The 15,411-nt window shown below is 39.2% G+C and overlaps 1 protein-coding gene across 9 annotated transcripts in view; it reads left to right on the plus strand.

The window, feature by feature from the left end:
* The window catches only part of megf11 (multiple EGF-like-domains 11), a 74,266-nt gene continuing 58,855 nt past the window's right edge, over positions 1 to 15,411 (plus strand). For all 9 annotated transcript variants that reach the window (XM_044193978.1, XM_044193985.1, XM_044193986.1 and 6 more), the window contains exons 1-2: positions 1 to 190; positions 15,102 to 15,231. The gene's annotated coding sequence lies outside the window, so the exon portion shown is untranslated. The remainder of the gene's footprint in view (positions 191 to 15,101; positions 15,232 to 15,411) is intronic.

Genomic DNA, 15,411 nt, shown 5'->3' on the forward strand with positions numbered 1-15,411 from the left:
AGAAGGGGAAGGAATCAGCGGCGGTTCCTCTCACAACACCTGCTTTCTGCACGTCGCTGTGTATTGAAACATGCCGCTTTGAACTCCAGAGTTTCTCACTCATTAAAGATGGAAGACCGTATTGCGCCGTGGACCCGCTGAATTCTCTTTTGTTGAGGGCGATAACTTTAAATCTCAAGTCTCCCGAAAGGTGAGTTCGAATGCATTTTCCCCGAAAACAGTAAAAGAAAGGGCTTGTTTAATTGGGTAGAGGAGGCTAATGATGCTGCAGCAAACATGCCATCACCATCGACAGTATCTGGTGCTAAACAGCTTTACAGATGTTTGTTAAAAGAGATAAACTGCTTTTGTTATATTTTTGTTTGTGTTGTTTAAGCGGCCCGCAGTAACTTGGGGTGCAGTCTTTTGGCATTTGGAAAGCGCTGCTGTTGGCTGGTTGATGTGACGAATTGTGCTTTCTATTTAATTAGGCTATTGGCGAGTCTATCCCATGGAAATGTGCGTGCTGTGCCAAAGAAAAGGGCTGTATCATCCCGGAGAGTTTTATAATCTACTGAAACCGTGTATTGTTTTTCACATGTCTCGTAGCCTGTATGTTATGCCAAGAAAACTATAGTTTGAGGATACAGAGATTTAAAAGCCTGTTGTAATGCAGTGAATGCTAATGATGCAGAAGTGTCTTACAGGATGCATAAGCAGTTGGTTTGAAGTGCTTCAATAAGTTTTGATTGATGACTGCAGCTGATCATCATCTTTCATTTCTCGGTTCCTAATAAATGTTACGTTTGACATTAACATTGCTTTAAGCGATGCTTTGCGTAACTCCAATGTCACAGTGTCTTTCTAGGTTTAAGATTAATTTCTCGATGAGGACTTAAAATAATTTTGTGTCCTTCAAAGTCAAGGATGAGGAGTGAATCCAGCAGCTGTGATGAACATTTTGATTCAGTCCAGAATGAAGATCACAGGCAGTAGCCTGATGTTATGTCATGTGTGAGCCACTAGATGACAACAGAGTGCAAGCTAATGCAGCTGATTAAACTTGCATTAGTCTATTAGTCAATGAGCAGAACTGCACCATGGTTTAATAATAAAATCATTATTGCTGTTGATTTCCTTTGTGGAAAAATAAACAGACCAAGACGGCTTTTGTAAAGTCAGTGATTTTTATCAAATCACTGGCAGAAACATTAGGTGCACACACCCGCGCGCACACGCACACCAAGAAACGTTAGGTGCACGCGCGCGCACACACGCACACACACGCACTCAGACACCCTCTGTCATTTGAAACAACTAGCCTACAGTAGATACTGTTGTTTTGCCTTGTTGGAGCTGCATACATTGTAGGCCACACACTGCAACTCTGCATGGATTCCTCGCATTATAGCAATTTGTCAAGAAGTCATTTATCACAAATGTACCTTGGCACTTCAGCAATGCAGGTTTTGTTTTGACCCTGAGACTGCCAAAAATATATAAAGTCAAAAATTGACAATTTAAGTCTTTTTTTTTTTTAATGGCTGCACATATTACAGTCTTTAAGCACTTCCCAATTTTAACATCTTACTTCTTTTCCCCCTTATAACTACACAAACACAGCACATCCAAATGCGCAAATAAATAATTTACATCATGCAAATGCATGTTTAACTTACAATTACTGTTTGCCTTTGTATTAAGAAGTTAGATGATCAGTTTCAAAGTCAAAACAATTTTTAATCCACTAAAGCAACAGACAGCTGTGATTTTGGATCATCATGGCCCTTTATTGGGACTAACGTCTCTCACGTTTTTATTTTATTTTATTTATGACTTCCATGTTGCTGTAATTTAGGCTGTGAAACAAGTTGACTAAATCCACACATTCATTTTTTTATATTTAATTGCTGTCCTGTAAAAACTATGCATCTCCAAAATGTTAACTTTCCCTGAGCATAAATAACCACCTTGTTTTCTGCTTTCTGACAATGTATTTTTAAGGTAAACCAATGGGGTTTTACATTGTTATTTAGCTTAACAAGTAGGATAAGTTTGTTAATCCTTTAGTTTATCTGATAAATTCCAAATCACCAATTTTGGCAATACATGTTTTTCTTTGGACAGCATTATCTAGTCAGTGCTTAGGAAGTAATTTCATCTCATTATAATGCACATTTACACAACTTTTTAAATTTACAGTAATGTGAAAAATTCTGAACAAAAATAACTAAAATATAACTTTTTAAATATTTTTTGTATGTGCAGAACATTTATGTGGTCATTGTTTTTTATTGGACCCACATACACTAGTTTCAGTCTGTCCTGGATGGCATACACTTGGAATTACTATAACATGTGACAGTGAGCTTTAAAGTTATTTTCCCCTCTAATAAAGAGGCCATCATTAAAACCTGTGATCTGTAGGTTGTTGTTGTATACCATCTGGTGGTCCTCCAGAGTTAAGGTTTAAGCTGTGACTTCATACAACTTTTTCCAGTGATGAGAGGTGAGCAGACACATATTTGTCTCATTTTCTGAGCTCTTCCAAAGCGACACATCCTTCAAGGGCACATTAGTGGCTTGTGCATTTGGTAGGTTTTTTGTTGTGTGCACTTTACAACCTAGTAAACCCTTTCAACTGGAAATCCTGATGTTTGGCTCAATCAATACATTTAATTAGTGCTCATTAATGGAAGAGTGTGGCTGTGGAAGGCTGACAGCTTTCTCACTTCACAAGGACACATTCTATTGGAAATTGCTTTTCATGCTAGGAATTTGACATAATGAAATTGTACATAATAAAAGAATACATGAGATTAGTGTGTAAGTACAATTTACATTAATGTTTGCCACATAATTCATTCTGGATTTATTCAATAAATACAATTAACACTCGCGCAGCCTGGTTTGAACCCATGCAAGCTCAATACTGTCTTAATTACATGTGAATTAAAAGATTTGGAAGCACATATGCTGAGAAATAGTTTTCCCCACAGGCCAGATATGTTGTTTGCAGCGCGAATAGTCTCCAGCAGCATATTGGGATGTGCAGTACATACCTTATGCTGTAGGGTAATGAGTGGGTTGGGTCTAGTTCACAAGGGCAAACCATAATAGTCAGCTCAGCGTTATATGCTTGACACAGATTTTGAGACCTACATGTGAACACCTCAGTATACTGTAATATTTCAAGGCAGAGTTTCTTCTAGAGTTTGATCACTATTCTTTGTCACAGCCTCTCAAAAGTAACAGCTCCAATGACCTTTATTCTGCAAATTAAGCTGTTTTTGCTTCGTGCTGACTGATAGATCTTATTTCAGCAAAAGTGCATTGAGCATTGAGCAAATACCCTGGGGCCGTAGCAACTACATTAACAAAAGTTAATGAAATATTTGGAGGCAGGACCTGGACTTTGCTTTACTTTTGAAAGCTGTGGCATTTACATTTTGTGGAGAGGGAATGAAAACAATATAACACAGTATACACCCACATCTTATCTCTTACTTGTTTATGTAAACATATTTATGCTGCAGCCTACACTGTATTGTTTGACTGTAAAAGCAGACACAAGCTTCTTTAAGTCATTTTTGTCATGCATTTTCTTCTCTGGTGAGTCTGAATTGTGAATGAATCAAAGTCATAGTCGTGCATGTTTTGCATCACAACAAAGTTAAATAAGTGCAAAGTGATGCTAAATTTTTAAGGCCACAAGATTTTGCTCCTTAAACAGCACAGCTAGCTGGCATTGAAAAATAAGAAGAAATCTGCAATTTAGATTCAGCTTCATTTCTATGTTAGCTGTCCCAAAGGTCTGACCATGTCTGCATCTGATTATGCTTGCATGCATTTAATTAATAATTCGACAATGCACGGCATTGATGTTGGTCAGCCAAGGCTCTGCAGGGGAATAGATTGCCTGAGCCTGATATCCAGCCCCAGCCTTTTAGCGAGGAGCAGAAACGATGAGCTCAGGCAGATTTCAGATACAGGAGCTCCAGCGTGGAGCTGCGTTAATCCCCCCTCCCTCAGGTGCAACCGCTTCTGGGTAGGAACGCCACAAACTACAGCTCGCCATCAATGCTTGGCTGCTCTCTGATTGATTAATGCACTCATCAGTTCTTTTCCCGTTTGTTTTAATGACAAGCATGTCCCTTGTGGGAATCTGGTGACTTTTTGCAAATACTGCTGATGCATCTGCTTATACCTGCCACTTTTTTTCTTTCTTGTCTTGTGCAAGGACCGCTGCCATAAAGCCTGAATCTTTTGACACGACTAGGTTGTCAGTTACAGTGCAGGGACTCACACGACACATTTTCCACAGGAGATACAGGGAATACATGAGCTGAGGAAATGAGCAGTGATAAGATCTCAGCGTGTTGGGATGTATTGTGCTTTGTTGATAAGGCAATTATTCATCATTACGCCTTAGACAGCAAAAATCCACTCTCCATCTCAGGCTTATGCTTTTTACGCATAGTTTACTCACTGCTTTACATTTGCAGTTGAGGTGTACCAGCTTTTATTACTAATTACCGTGGGGTTTAAAAATGATTTAATCCCTTATTTAGACTGTAGAGAAACCAAACATATTCAGTGAGCATCTTAAATTTTGGCTCATCTTTTCTTCTGAGAACTAAGGTTGTTGAGTGGAAGTAGAGAATTGAAATGCGGTCCTCTCAGAAACATGCTGAAATTTAATATTAATTTGACAGCATCAAAACGGTACTGAGAGGCACTAAGTAAGTTTTTTTTTAAATGTTGAGAAAATCAGTTAAAATGGATGTGATTCATTTTAAAAAACTCCCAAGAAATATTATGTAGAAGATGATTAATAACTCAAAGAGCGAGGCCATTTTGAATACTTGATCAATAAAAAAACAAACAAACAAGAAACATTCCTGTTCACCAAACTCAAGCATTTCCCAGCATCCCACAGTGTGAACTTTGCATGGGTTCTGACGTAGTTTAATTGACATTTGACTTATCTTCCATAGATGTCATTATTAGGTCTCATTATGTAGTTTGAATCCACACAGAAAACTAATGCTACATGCCCGGACAAATTGTGATGTTGAATACACCTGGTTGAAGATAAAGAGGGTTAAAATGTGTAGAGTGTAACAAAGGCATGTTAAAGACATATACAGTATGATATGTGTGAAAAGTTTAAAAAAAAGGTTGCTCAGACACTTATAATGGGGGAAACCCAGGGAAAAACCCAGCCTGAATTGGTTGAAACAGGTTCAGCTAGACACCAGTAGACTCAGTCCGGTGGTCAGGAAGGGGACAGGAAGGGGCAACCCACTTGCCCAAATAAGGTAGATGATCTGAAAAGTTTTAAAGAAAAGTAGCTAGTGAAATTCCCAGTAGGAGGGACTTGTATACTATAAAAAGATGATGTAGAAACGCTTGATTTCAGTTCGGCTCCGGGGCCTGCTCAGGTTTACTTCTTGTGAAAGAACTCTAATGCATGGAACTCTGATCTTCTCCAGTGATTCTGTTTGGGTGCTTTGTGACTCTGATTCATTGGTACGAGTGTTGGAAAGGGGTCCAGATGTAATCTTTGGTCTTACCTGGTCCCTGGCCCTCTACTTCAGTCCTAAATGTGTGAAACTTTGCAGATTGTATCCTTATTATCAAACAATATTTAATCAGGAATGAGATGCTAACAAAAGTTAAATCCAGTGTGTGAGTTTTGAAAGGTAAAATGAATTTGGAAAAGCCTGAATGAGTTTAATACTGATCTCAGAAAAATATGTAATTAACATGAAACGCTGACCTGAACATGAACTCTTGAGGCCACAAGATTGTTACATAGGTGTTTCAATAAGTACCACAGTGACTCCTGTATATCTCAGTAGGCTAGCTGACGTGGTAATTATTATTCACATTTCAAATTATGCAGTAATTCTGCAACATGATCGATGATGGATGATCATAATCCTGACAAATGCAGACAGGGGAAGAGTTGTGGTCATGCCACATTTGGCTGCCTATATGTGATTGATGATTAAAGTGGACAAATGATTCACTGTGCTCAACTGTCCATTAATAGTGTGATGCCTATTAGAGTGTGATACCTTGCCTCTGGCACCTTTCAGAGAGGGACCGCATCATAGTATTTTCTCTCTGTCTGTTTCTGTGTGTGTGTGTGTGTACTTCTGGGTATATAAATATAATCACAGTGCAGCTGGTTTCTGTGAAAGTGAAATTTGATTCAGAAACAGAGATGCTTACTTGCATACACTCCATTGCTACATTGCATGGATACCTGACATAACATATTACTGCCACATCTCAGCCACATGCTGTGCTACTCCTGTTTAATAAATGTTGTAGATCTCTGTAGATCTGTTGCATCTCCTCTCAGCCTGTCCGATCACTTCTAGCGAGCAAACTCTGGCTCATTTCCAATGTCTAGTGATGGATCTTTGTGCTATCAGTGAGGCGCTTCGAGTCCTATAACATAAAGCCCCTGCACTTATTCAGCACCCGGGTATCTTGCTTGTGATCAATGGCCAGCAGTCAGGACAGTGAATGGAGCACAGATTGAACCACATCTGGGATTTGGATGCCGAATAACTACCTACTCAACAGGGGCGACTCATGAATAATACACACAGCCAGCCGAGTGTCCCATCTCCTTTGGCCCCTCACAGGCGATGCTTTCTCACTCAGACCTGTCCAGAGAGCAGAAGGTCAGGGCAAAAATACTTGGCACCCCCAGCACCAGCATCAGGCAGTCCTGCCAGCCACAGCCATGGGAGAGTGGAGAGAATAATGGAATAGAGGATGAAAAGGAAGTAAGTAAGGTTGTGAGGTTGTTGAGAAGACGTAGCAAAATTTACAGCAATGATCATTTTGGTTAGGTTTGTATAGATTTTTAGGAGTATTTTTATATACAGCACAAGACTGTGTAGGTTGAGATGGCAGAGAAAACTGCAATCAAACACGCTTATGCCCTTTTTTTACATCTTTAATTTCAGACAGGTTTATGGCACATATAACATGATATATATTAAGATTGTTTGCACTGTATACTTTTGTGCAAGCAAAAAATTTATTTTGTATGTTGGATTGCATGGTGATACACTATTGTGATATATGACACAATGATATGCTAGTATTATACATGACAGAGAAACAGAGACACAGTGTGAGTTTTAACAATGTGAACCTCTAATGAAGCTGATGATTTATATAGAAAACATTTCAGTGCATTGTATCTTCAGCCCAGTGGTTATATCCTAATGATTATTCAAGCAAATTCCTAATGCCTTTGACTGGATTCATGTGTATTTTGGGGAATTCATTATCAGTTACATTTTGTCTTTATTTAAGTCTTTCATGTCAGTGATGAAAATAGGCATCTTCTTAGTGTATTCATCAGGCAGGCTGAACAGAGCCACAAGCGCTCCTCTCTTTTGTTCATTTTGTTTTTAATGCATTCAGTCTAAGTAGGCGTATTTTGCTCAAGTGGATTCAAGGACATTTAAAAGGTCACGGTGGACAAAATTGGGCATACATCTTTAATGCAAATCTGGTTGATGGAGCTCTCATTTCACCAAACTGAGATCACCTGGTTGCACGATGGCCAAGTTTAACGTGCTGCAGAAGCATATTTTCAGATTTAATAATCATGATAAATCATTCCTCTTTCAGCCATTGACTAGTGATCCAGAAGGTTAATGTACTATTCTAGCAGTGGGAGTAAACCATTGATCTAGAGAGTAATGTGGGAGATGTAGCTTTTAGTTGAACATGAAAAGTTAATATTTTATTCTAATTAGTTATTTTTAGAAAAGAAATTCCACTGAAATATACACAGATTCTTCTTGTGAGAGGTGTTTTGAATTTCTGTGAATTAGCAGTGGAGTTTGGCCTGCTCTTGATTGTTAAATCAGTGATGTACATCTACTCAAGGACTGTACATAAGTACAATTTTGAGGTACTTGTAGTTTACTGCTACTTTATACTCCACTAGGAGGGACATATTGTACTTTCTATTGCACTACATTTATTTGACAGCTGCAGTTACTAGTTACATGTCAGATTTAAGATTTTACGTAAAACAACTAGGCTATGTGATGAGCTTATTAAACACAACACATTGTTAAAGATTAAACCGGTTCCAACCTTTTTGACTGGTGACCGCTTATAAACAATCTGTGTCTCGTTGTGAATCCTCGTCATGTTTCAGATGTCTATGAGTTGATGGTTGTTGATGACCATTTCCATTTCCTCTCTAAACTTCTCACATGGTTTCATTTCAGTGTTCAAATTGTCAAATATTTCACAATAAATCAAACATAAGAAAAAAGTCCAAAAATCGAAAACAGATTATCACATGTATCATGTATCACAATTTCTTTTTTTCTTCTTTTCTCTCACATAAATCTTCAGATTTATCTTGTGACCCTTTGGAGGGCCCCGACCCCTAGGTTACTACTAAATTCTATTAAACTACCTAACTGTAGATAAAGAAGTTACAATTAGCTCCACCTCAACCAGCTACTGCAGTAAAATACTGATTACACATTGATGCCTCACTATTATGAGTATATTAATGTCATATACAATAATATATCAGTCACAAGGGCAATTTTACTGCAGAACCAGTACATTTACTTTGATATTTTAAGTACCTTTAGCTGATTATACTTCTGTACTTTTACAGTAGTAGGATTTTGAATGCAGGACTTTTACTTGTAATGGAGTATTTTTACATTATTGTATTGGTACTTTTATAGTAAAGAATCTGAATGCTTCTTCCACCACTGCAGTGCATACAGTGATCAGTATAGAATTATATGTTATTTGTTTGTCTGTAAAACTAATGTCAACTTCAGTACTCAACAAAAAAAAAAAAAAAAAAAAAAAACCATCCTGTGAGATCTCAGAGGATTGTCTGCACAGAAAGCAAGGTGCATCCGGGCGCAGTAGCTTTTCTCTTCCTCACTCCCTCTGTCTGCTTCACACACCGCTTACCCTGCGACATTTGGGACGAGTTTCTCACTGCTTGGCTTCTCACATCTTGGACACTGACACAAAATAAATGAAGACACAAAGAAGACACAAGGTTCAGAGTTGGAAGGGGTTGGTGGCTGAGGTGTGAAACTATTGGGGTGTAAAATTGCCCTGGCAGCCGTGCTGTTGTTTCAGCATTTCATGGCGAGCTGCTCAGCTGCGTCCCTACTTGCCTGTTCAGTGCCTTCTTTCCTCCACCTATTTTCATTTGTTTTTCTGTCCACACCATACCTCTGCTGAGTTTGGCCCTCTCTCTGTAGAGGCTGTAACTATAAAATACAGTAATAACCATCTCGGCTGCATAATATCCATGTGTGGGTGCGCTTCCTTGACCAGAGCTACAGAGTAATAGTTCAGTTTTGTTCTCTTGGTGGTAGAGAGCAGAAGGTTCAACAAGCTAATATTCACACATTAATTTGTCCTAAGATGTCCAACTGTTCTCCAGCAGCTCTCATTACTCGCAGTCAGTCACAGGGTGGCTAATTGTCTGTGTGGGGAAGGAGAGCCTTACTGGTGCGACGAGGAGCCTGACTGGTGCTTCCTTCTGGTGGCAGCAGGAGGCCAGAGCCAGGCCATGGAGATAGGACAACCGTGGAACAGAGGGCATTGCAACACATTTGGCTGTCATTGTGATGCCTGGGGTTTGTTATTAGAAGCATGAGTTGAAACTATGTGACTATTCTAAGCAGCAGGGAGAGCTATGTGACATCAGGCACATTGTTATTTTGGTTCATTAAGTGGTGTTGTTTCACTAATTAGTTTTCTTACAGAATATGTTGACCTAAAGCTGGTAATTGGTGACATGTTTATGACTGTAAATGCGGTGCCTGTTATGTGGATAAGAACCCAAATCCAATTAATTCACAAAAAATGTGATAATGTTTGACAGTAGAAAGCCATAAGCAAAATGAGAGCAAAGTTGCTATATGCTCTGTTCTATTATCTATATTTGATGATCATGTTTACTCACATTAGTTTCAGATTTTCTGCTCTTTCTTTGAACCACTTCTGAACAGATGGCTCGACTGGCTCTGCTGCTCTCCTCCCTTGTGTGTCTGATTCTACATTCATAAAGATAGCGTTAGACTAGATTAGTTCCTCTGATGTCCATGAAGCAATTTCTTATTATTGCCTGTGGTTGAGAGTGGGCAGACTCCTGCCTGGGAGCACACAGGACAGTGTTTGTCTGCTCTGACAGGCTGCAGAAAGTCTTTGTGCCCACAGTGAAAGAAATAAAAGTACGAGGAGAGCCTCCCTCCAATGGACTGTGTCTGGTGTTGGCCTGCCCTGCGGTAAGGCAAGGTTATTCAGATGAAAGATGGTGTTGAGATTAGTGAGCCCTGCCCGAGCTCGTGGACATCCAGCATGCCGCACTGCGTGATTTATGAGAGTCGTGATATCAGCGGTCGCCACATGAATAAACCATGTGGCCAGAATTAAGCTCCTGTTAAACGACGCACAGCATTTTCCCAGGTGCCTGAACCTCCAAGTAGAAGTGAAAGTTGTGTTGTTGCTGTTGTGTTATAGCAGTTTCATGAGACCACTTGTTGATGGTTCAGTGCAGCAGCTGAAGAACTACCAGTTTTAAATCTTCTCTGTGGATTTTCCTAATTGCTAATAATTCCCACGACTTTACCAGTGCTGTCAGCTGAAGGTTGGATGGTTATACGTTCATTAATGGTTGGAGAGCGACTTGAAACACCATGTTTGTGATGAAACACCAAAATGCAAATGCAATCAAGCTGAGAAGGTTTGAAGGTTTAACACAGGAGAATGTAACTCAACTAAATAATGTATTTCCATCCCGTAATTTATTCAATACCATAAATGCTTGATAAATTAAAATGTTGGTATTTATAAATTAGCGATTTATTGCTACAATTCAGCGATTAGTCAGTTTTCCAAAAAGCTGCCTGTTAATTGTCTGTCAAATGATCAATTGTTTCACCTCTAAAACATACAGTATTTTTTGTTATGATAGATGTGTTATGCTTCTGATCACTGTCTCTACTAGAGACATTATAAACATAAATAAGTCGACCTAAAGTGAGAAAAAACAGCCAAGATTCATTTGAAGACATAAATCAGGTTGATTTGAATAAGACTGATTGTGTGAATGTACCCGCTATCAAAGTTATTGTTTCTAGCGCAAGCCTGCAATACTCAAGATGAAGTCTTCAAATAAAATAACTACTTTTGTATATTTTCTATTCTTTAATACAATATGTCATCAGAGGCACAATGTATAGTGAAGTGAATGCACCAGTACTTCGGGGAAACTGAAAACTGCATACATACGAATGTCGTGCATGCTAATAATATGAAAATTGCACATCTGTCTTCTGTCCTTCATCTCCATCTTCCCTCTCTGCTTGGAAAATCATATGCAAAAGCCCAGAGCCAAAGCAGGATGGAATTTTCTTCCTGTCTTATATAAAATAATGTGGGTCTACTGTATGTCCTTACAAATGAGTTAAACTACTAATGTCCATAACCATAACTAAGCAGTATTATAGTCATGCAGTGTCCAATCTAAGATTGAGAGATTGTGAAATTAATCCTTAGCTGGATCATGTCAAGCTGGCATTCCTAATCATTCAAGTGTAATAAAAAGTACCCAGGATTGCATTTTTACTGAGATCAGGTATAAGACATTGCTGCCTTGGCTGCACTTCATGCTGTCAGCATTACAGAAATTCCCATAAATGTAGCGACAAACACCCTCTCGGGCTTTATGAATATGCCAATTCATGTGTTTGGTCTCTTTAAAGTGATGTGTATATTGAGAGGAATAAACAAGAAAAAACACTAACTACTGTAGATTTCCTGTTGCCATAAAGCTCAGCACAGACTAACTTAATGTTTCATGGAAATTCTGAGCACAGTCTGTGGTGGAAGAAGTGTTTTTTTTTAACATATGTAAAAGTAAATAACACAATGTAAAAATACTCAAAAAGCACTTAAAGTATTAAAAGGTAAAATACTCCATGCAGAATGGTCCTATTCTGAGTGATCTATTATTACTATCGCTACGTATTATATTGTCCGATTATTAGTATTGATGCATTAAGCAATATTGTAGCTAGTTGAGGTGGAGCTTTTAACAATAAACTGTTGGGTAGTTAAATCTATAACAATTATATATAACAAATAAATCTATAACATGTGATTTGTTTTTAAAATGTTAATCTGCAAAGCAATTAGTAATGATTACTGTCAGATAAATGTACTGGAGTGAAAAATACTTAATAATACCCATAAATGTAGTGAAGTATAAGTATAAAGTTGCAGAAAATAGAAATACTCAAGTAAAGTACCAGTACCTCTAAAGTGTACTTACGTACAGTACTTTCCACCACTCAGCAGAGTTGAAACGTGCTTAAAAATGAGCTTTTAAATACAGTTTTTGCTTTCGGTAGCAGCAGGATTTAGCTTTGTGCTGTTTTGTTGCTCCGCTTGTCAGAAACCAGCACGTCCCCCGACATGTCATTGTCCTCTCCTCCTGGCCTCTAACACATCAGACACTCAGGTATGTGGCTGAAGCCAGGGAAGGCAGTGTCTATGATGCACCACACCATGGCCTCTCTAATGAGGCCTGACTCTTAATGACTCACAGCCCCCAGCGGCAGACAGGGATGTCCAGCAGTGGGGCTTATCTCATTGGCACTCTGTGCTGCATGGTTACACCTGTAACCTTTAGATCACTCCAAATTAGGTTGCTCCGGGAATCCTTCAGTAGTGATTACAAAACAGATTGAGAGGCCAGAAGAATTCTCATAAAAATTGTATATGAGCCCTCCGCTTGAATTTAGAGGAGGGATAATAAGCTGATTGTGCAAAGACCTGTTATACACAGAAGCCCACAAATGATCAGGCATTCTCTCTGCTGCTCCAGACAAGATTGCAGTACCAAGCGATGTTTCCATTGACTAGTTTCCATTATGTAGATGTAAATTAACACAAGCAAGACAAAACTGGGCATTGTGATAAATGAGCACACAGAGCACTAAAATGAGCCTGAGAAGTAGCTGGGATCTATAGATGGGAGGTGAGCTTCTGACTTGTGCCAGTCAGTCATGCCTGCTGAGCATCATTCATGGAAGAGTGCAGGTGCTGGTCAGCCAGGGGACGGGGTGGTTAATTGCATTGCACTTTAATAAGTCACACAGTGAAGACACATGGCTTTAATCATGCAGATGTCTCTGCTGATAGGCAGTACTGGGGACATAGGTGGCTCTAGCTCATCAATGTCAATGTTTCTGCAGGCAGGTGTCCGAAGTTAACCATGGCTTTCCATGTCAAGATTCAGAAGTCCTTATCCTCATATACACTACATCCTACATACACCTCATACCCTGCCTCTTGTACTTTGCACTTGTGTCTCCATCAATAGCCTAAAAGATGTTGCTATTTCAGCAGTTTGTCAGCGGGATCAGATGCAGCAGTGCAGCGATTGAGTGGGTTTCGTATTCTCAGTAATTAAAGTAGTGAGGAAAAGGAGAGAATTTTCATTTAGGGGGAATAAGGTCTCTGGAGAACATTTTGTTTGGTGTAAAGTGAACACGTTTGAAGTAAAAACAGAAACAAACTGTTTTCATGGATGTCAGCAGATACAGGGAGGAGGCATACAGGAGAGCCCCAAGTGCTAAGTGTCACATTGATCCGACTTGTCTGTCTTATGCAGTGCTCTTTGTTCACACTTGCTGTATGCAGAATCAACAATGAACAGAAGTTCACTTAGACCCAGTGTGCCATTATTAAAAGTGGATTACATTTAGTCTTTTTTTAAACATTCAAATGTTAAAATCCACGCTAAAGGACATGGCAGGGATCTGTTCAGGCATGACAAAATATCAGGGAGTTTCTTGTCCTTGACATTCAGGTTTTTAAAGTCACCAGCCTCTTCTACTGACAAATGCTGTGCTGCACACAAATATCTCAGTGGAGGTAGATTGTGACCAGATCTAACAGGGTAGGATTTGGCATTAAATCTCTGTGTGATAACATGGCACAATAATGACAACCTGGACAGGAGATTTGATTCCAGATCCGAATTTGCAACTGCAGTCTTTTATTACCACAACTGAGCACTAGCAAAATGCAAAACTACTGTGATTTCTGTTCAGTGAAAGTGGATACAAAAAAATGAAGTTTGGCCTTTTTACCATATCTGCTAAATCTGACCCAATAATCTAAATGTTAACGTTATTTTATTGATAAATGTGTGCTTGTTGTAGTAAAAGTGTAGTGTGTTGATGACCAGCTGTATGATGGTGCGTCTGTAGATCAGTACAATTAACCATTAACCTGTAGATGGTTAAGTTCTCATCTACACAACAGTTCTCGTCTACTAAACAGAGATCTCTAATTTATCTTGCTTGTGAGTACAATAGACATAATAAGTCTACCTACAATAATTCTTCAGTCTTCTTTCTCAGTGTCCACCCAGTTGGGCCTTAGCAACAGTTTACATGCAAAAGAAAAATGTTGAATTATTTATTTAGCCAAGAACAAAAACAGCCATGTTATTTTGTTGTGCTTGTGTTTACATCTTAATTCAGAATTCACAGCAAATGAAGGGAAGAAGAATCTCAAACCCGCCCTCTGACCTTCTGGAGGAATCATTAAGAGCAGTGTAGTGAGAGGGATGACAAACAAATAAATGTTCTATTCACGCCTGCATATTCATTGCAATAACCCTTAGGCTTTGTAGGCTTTGTTAAAGAGTACTGATGATGTGATCTTGTCACATTGTGGACAAGCCACTTGTAGTGTTTGAAGTGTGAACAGAGTTCATTGTATCAGGCCCTCTTGACTTAATGTAGGCTTTTATTCCTGTGGGTAACGTAGTGTGTCTGTGGATACCAGGTAGGAGGGAAACTGGAAAATGGAATGAAAACTGTGGTCGGATGTGGAGGCTGCACAGAGTAAATTGGCCTTTCAAGAGCAGGTTTTGTGAACTATGCCCTTGTTGAGATTCTTGATCCCATAATAAATTTACGAGTTTGTGTGCGCACATGCGTTTGAGAGCAAGGAAGCATGTGTGTTCTGTGTGTCATCATGAGTTCATTATTTTTTTTTCTCTCCCACAGATCTGCGACTTGTCTTCACCTCTCCCAGCGAGTGTGTGTCTGTGCACAGCAGCACTTTTGTCACTTTGTGCTTCCAGAGCTGCTTCAGCGTCCACAAAAAACACCCAGGGAGCACAGGCTGTAAGATTAGGTGAGCTTAAGATCACGTGCCTCTTCAGGATAATCCTAATTTTATCACCTCTCGGCCTCCTGCTGCAAGCTTGTGTTACGTGGCGGGAGTCCTCAGTCACAAGTTGTGACTGAGGACTTGTGAGGTTTGAAAAATGTGACATGACAAGTTATGAGGTATTCCACTTGTCCAGAGCCATTC

Source organism: Siniperca chuatsi, linkage group LG4 (assembly GCF_020085105.1).
Source record: "Siniperca chuatsi isolate FFG_IHB_CAS linkage group LG4, ASM2008510v1, whole genome shotgun sequence".
NCBI classification, from domain to species: Eukaryota; Metazoa; Chordata; class Actinopteri; order Centrarchiformes; family Sinipercidae; genus Siniperca; species Siniperca chuatsi.